The 5,340-nt window shown below is 32.1% G+C and overlaps 1 long non-coding RNA gene across 3 annotated transcripts; it reads left to right on the forward strand.

Annotated features, from left to right (window-relative positions):
* Positions 1–1,327: 1,327 nt before the first annotated feature.
* Positions 1,328–3,868, forward strand: LOC145034018 (uncharacterized). Of its 3 annotated transcripts, XR_013677830.1 has the most exons (7): positions 1,328–1,412; positions 1,533–1,619; positions 2,469–2,552; positions 2,668–2,707; positions 2,788–2,815; positions 3,203–3,434; positions 3,753–3,868. It is a non-coding gene; the product is annotated as an uncharacterized LOC145034018 (long non-coding RNA). The 3 variants fall into 3 exon arrangements; XR_013677831.1 differs by lacking the exon at positions 3,753–3,868 and having other exon boundaries at positions 3,203–3,533; XR_013677832.1 differs by lacking the exons at positions 1,328–1,412; positions 1,533–1,619 and adding an exon at positions 1,667–1,976.
* The last annotated feature ends 1,472 nt before the right edge of the window (positions 3,869–5,340 follow it).

Genomic DNA, 5,340 nt, shown 5'->3' on the forward strand with positions numbered 1-5,340 from the left:
TGAACACTCTTCCATCATTCACTTATGTTCTTCCCATAATAATTGTATATTTTCCATCATTTGTGTTCATCTCTCTATTTATTTTTGATGATGATTCCATGTGGTGGCAGATTGTAATGGAGTATTGTGGTGGAGGAAGTGTTGCTAATGTGATGAATGTCACTGATGAGGCTTTAGAGGAGTACCAAATAGAATATATATGTACTGAAGCATTGAAGGGTTTATCCTATTTGCACTCGATTTTCAAGGTGCATCGTGATATTAAGGGAGGTAATATTTTATTAACTGAACAAGGAGAGGTGAAGTTGGGTAAGTTCTGATAAAAATATGTTCTTTATATTACTCTAGATTTACTTTCTCATGTTTTCTTTAACTAAACAAGGAGAGGTGAAGTTGGGTAAGTTCTTATATTTCTTTAGTCATGTACATATTTTTTATTTACAGTCTGAAGAACTTGGAAGATATTTTCGCAACACTATGTATCCAGGTGAAGATACTGGACTCCTTCGACTTCATAGCACATATCGCCATGACCTTAAAATTTACAGCTCTGATGAGGGTCGTGTGCAGGTATCAATATCATCTTCAATTTTTCTACTTTATTCTTTGTGGGTCCCATTTGATGACTTATCAATCTTGACAGATGTAATCTGCTGCATTTGCCAAGGGGCTCCTAGACTTGGAAGGACAATTAACACCAACATTGGTTTCACTTGTTAGCAAGGGTTCATTAATGTTAGATGGACTTGATAATGCAAGTATTGAAATGGAAGAAGCTAAGGTTGTTTTTCTTGTACCATGTTACCTCTTAATATACCAATTATTTTATGATTTTTTTTACTTTATATAAGTTTAAGTTTTTTTTAATGCTCTTTTAGGCAAGATTGAACGAATTAATTACTACTGGAGTGAAGGCAGCACAGGCAAACGAATTATCTAATAAAAAACCCTGGATGGTTGATGGGGCTGGACTTCCACTCAATGCTGCAGACCTTCTACCTACACTGGTAAAAGATTTATTTAATAGGTAATTTAGGCTGGAAAAACAACTCAATATTATGAAGTTGCTGATTTTTACAGAAGTGCTTCTAAGTTATATAATGAATGTGGGAGTTCACAACCTGCATCTGATGCACTTGCAAAAGGTGCTCGGTATGCATCTCAATTTCCCTATTAACATTTTATTTTAAATTTGAATATCTTTTTATACAGTGTATGAATATAAATATATAATTTATTCAACAGTGCTTTGGAAGATGCTACTTGAGGAAGATAGCAAGGAGAATATGGTATCAAATTTAGTTTCTTTAATCTGCTACAAGTGGCAATTTCCTGTAAACTATAGACACCATTTGTCATATACTTTTCTTGTAAACTATAGACACCATTTGTAGAGGAAGAAGAAGGTTCAGGTAATGAAAACAAATATGAACACTGAGTTTAAAATTACAAGGTTGTAAATTTTAATCCATCCACTGAGATTTATTTGAACTGCCCATTATACCCTTCATTTAAGTTTTTAAATATTACAGGGAAAAAGATTCCAGGGCTAACGACGTTCCTTCCTTATTCGATCTTGCTTTCTTATCGGATCAGATTCTTCATCTCACTCTCAAATGGTAAGTGATTCTCATGATCTAATTATGTTAAAACCATGTGTATGTGTATGAATTTTCAATCTCTGATTCTCAAGCACTGTCATTGCTATGCGAATGAATTGTCAAAGTTTAAAGTTTTGATGAATTGAACATATTGATTCTGTGTGTGCGTATGACTCTATGATTCTCTGTACATGAGTATGAATTGTGGAAATTTTTTATTGTATGAATTGTCAATTATCTGATTCTTTGATTTGTCTGCAGCAAGAGCTTGGTAGTTATAAACTTATTCTTGAAAAAAAAATAATGGTGCAAGTCAGTTTACGTTGTAATATTGAAGACTGGAAACTCCAATAACAATCGACATCACAAGTTTGGGTGAAACTGTTTCAGTTGATTACTCTTAGCCGATGATTTTACCAAAATCACCGTGTGAAGAATTTGTTGGATATAGGTCTTCACATGATAAAAAGCACATGAACTATATTTGAAAAAATAAAAAGCAGCGGCTCAAATGATGGGACAATTTTCTGAGTTTTTAGTTATCTATTTGAATCTCAAACTAGTCCTGCTATGCTGAAAATAAAATGCAACAAATCAAACTAGTCCACTGATTTTAGAGGAATTTGACAATTATGCCCCTAAGTGTATTTTTCAAATGCAGAATTTTAGTAAACCATTATACCAAACCAAGAACCACGCAAACGCCATTGCAGGAGTTTGCATTTGAGTAACAATTACAAGTTTAAATATAAATAAGGGTATAATTGTCAATTTCATTAAAAAAAATCAGTGTATTATCAAAAATGTCCGTGGAAGTAACAGTTCCCCTTGTTAATATCCTTAAGCTTTTCTTTCTTTTTTGTTTAGGTCTTGAAGAGAGAAATAGATGTCCAACAACTCCGGTGGTATGACTACTGTTTATTCAAAGCATTTTCTAGTCTTCATAAATAGGTAACTATTTTAATCAAAGAGAATTTTCCCATATCAAAAATATTTAATTCCGATTTTGTCCTCGGGGAGTAGTTCACATAGACATTAAGCCTGGAAATTTCCTTTTCTCTCTCAGGGCTTCCAAGGGCTATCTCATAGATTTCAACCTTGCAACTGTAAGTTATTCTTTTATAAAACTTTATTTAGTAATATGATATTTAATTAGTAACAATTACACGAAACATCTTTTTAACAGGATTTGCATCAGAAATTCGGATCCACAGGTGAGCCCGAATTTACATTCTTTCTAATAATTTACTTTTCTACTTCATTTGAAAAAATTACCGATTTAAATTATCTTTTTGTTGGGGATAAAGATAAGGATGTCAAATAGAAGATAAGATACACATCAAATTTGACTTTTTATTAATATGATAAATACGTACAATACCCATACTAATACATATGACTAATATATATAAAATACCAGAAACAGTTGGGTGTAACCCACCCATCGCAACGTTTCATGAACCAATACAATGGTTCACATGTAACTGCCATTCTTAACAGAACTAACTTATAATACTAACAGTAACTTATATATTTAACAAACATTAACATGCCAACTAACAATCTAGGTTACTTTTCAACACTTTTTACTTTTTTCACAGAAAAATCAAAGTCTAATAATGATGCAAGTTTTGGTCTTCCTCCTACAAAGAGTAGAAAATACACAAGCTCTAAAGCTTTAGAACCAGTGACACACAAAAAAGAAGAGTGATCAAATAAAGATGAAAAGCCAAGGTGCAGATGGTTCTGGAATAACCTCTACAAAAGACGCAACAAGCAACAAAAAGTTCATATATGAATGACACTTTGAGGGTCTTGGAAGGTCCACTAGAGGTTTGTTCTTATTTTAAAAGTTTCAAGTTTGTTATCATCAAAATTAGACTTGAAATGTATTATATTATGTATGAAGCATCTAGTGGACCTGCTGTTCACACAAGCTATATATATATATATATATATATATATATATATATATATATATATATATATATATATATATATATATATCTTTTTAAGAGGAATAAGTCCAAGGGCAACTAATGTTGAATCATCAAATCAAGCAAATGTTGATCTTCTAATGTTGTTCTTTTACAATGCTGCTGTTCTTTTATGGGTGGTTGGAATTGGACCTAAAGTTGGTTGTTGATATAGGAATAGCGGGTGCTCCAAATGAAGGAAAAAGCATGTTTTTAAGTGTTATTCGTGTTGACAGGTAGTGTTGTTTGACATGTAACGTTATGTAACTCGTTTGACATGTGATATTTTTTTGAAAGGAATTATCGTTCTTATATATGGTATTTTATTTTGCATTATGATAATTTCAATCTGTTGTTTAATTTGAAAATTAGTAATTCTATCAAATATATATATATATATATATATATATAGAGAGAGAGAGAGAGAGAGAGTTAGGTTCATTTGTTTAAACTAATTATTGTGTTATTGTATGCATAAATGTGGGCCAATCATTTCATAAACTTAAATAAGGATATATAATCTTACCTATTAATTAATTTTGTTAATTAAATAAAAATTTAATTAATCCCTAAAATATTGGATTGCTTTCCTTTAAATCCCTTGAAACCGTTACTGCTTCTTTATCACCGATCCATCCCTACTTTTTCAACCTAACCAATGCCGATGATTGAAGAACATAAGTGGTTGGAGCTTGTCCGTTCACCGACCAACACCATCAGCCACCATCGCCACCGAACTCACCAGAATCTATTTCGAATAGAAATCGATCGTATCAACATTCAGCGATTTCGAATATTACTAACTTGGGATTGAATGTTGCAACTAAAATCATTCAGAAGCAAAAATCAGTATTATCGTTCACTGTTCGAGTATCAAAGGATAGAAAATTGGTTTGTGTATAGCAAGCTTCATTGGAAGTCGAAATCATATCTTCAAAATCCGGATCAATCACGATCAGAATTGAATTTAGAACATACATCGGGTTTAGTGGATGCCAATCAGGATTCCTGATAGATGTGAAGTGGTTCAATTTTGACTTTTCCTAAGTCAAACGGGGTATTCTTGTGTTCCAACTTCAAGGTTGGGATTCCAGTGCTTTTGGAAGATGGTATTCAGATGCTTGTTTATGCTGGGGAATATGATTTTATTTGCAATTGGTTAGGTAAGATACGAATTCCAATTCTGTTGGAATGGAATCACGAATTCTAATTCTGTTGGAATCACAGAAGTTGATGCTTGAAGAACGGACCACAAAATTGAAACGGACAACATTATTCTTTTAGAATGTAGTACTCGTTGTTAGATTTTGATGTTTACTTTTCGAATGGAATCACGAATTTTAATTCTGTTTTCTCCAAGAAGTTTTTAAGGTTATTTTTAAACTGATGGTTCAAAACTATTGTTTGTCTTCAAAATATTCATTCATTCAAAAAATTTATTTTAGATGATCTGACATTCTCATACAATATCATTCTAACAGAATTATCTTAGAATTATAATCTAATTAATTAAAAAAATGAAAATTCAAAATTAAGAAAATCAAATACATCTGAAAATTCGAAACTTTTTATTAATTAAACTTGTGTTTCCTAATTAGTAACCTTTTGGTAAATTAAGAAAGTGAATCTTACCTATTTATGTAACGACCCGTTCCCGGTATGTTAATTCATTAGTAATTGTTTTAAAGTTTTGCAAGAGGGACTCGGCGAGTTCATAGCCTGACTCGCCGAGTAGGGTCGCAACTTCGAGCACGCGTGAGCTG

Source organism: Lactuca saligna, chromosome 3, assembly GCF_052625555.1.
Source record: "Lactuca saligna cultivar CGN05327 chromosome 3, ASM5262555v1, whole genome shotgun sequence".
Classification (NCBI taxonomy): domain Eukaryota; kingdom Viridiplantae; phylum Streptophyta; class Magnoliopsida; order Asterales; family Asteraceae; genus Lactuca; species Lactuca saligna.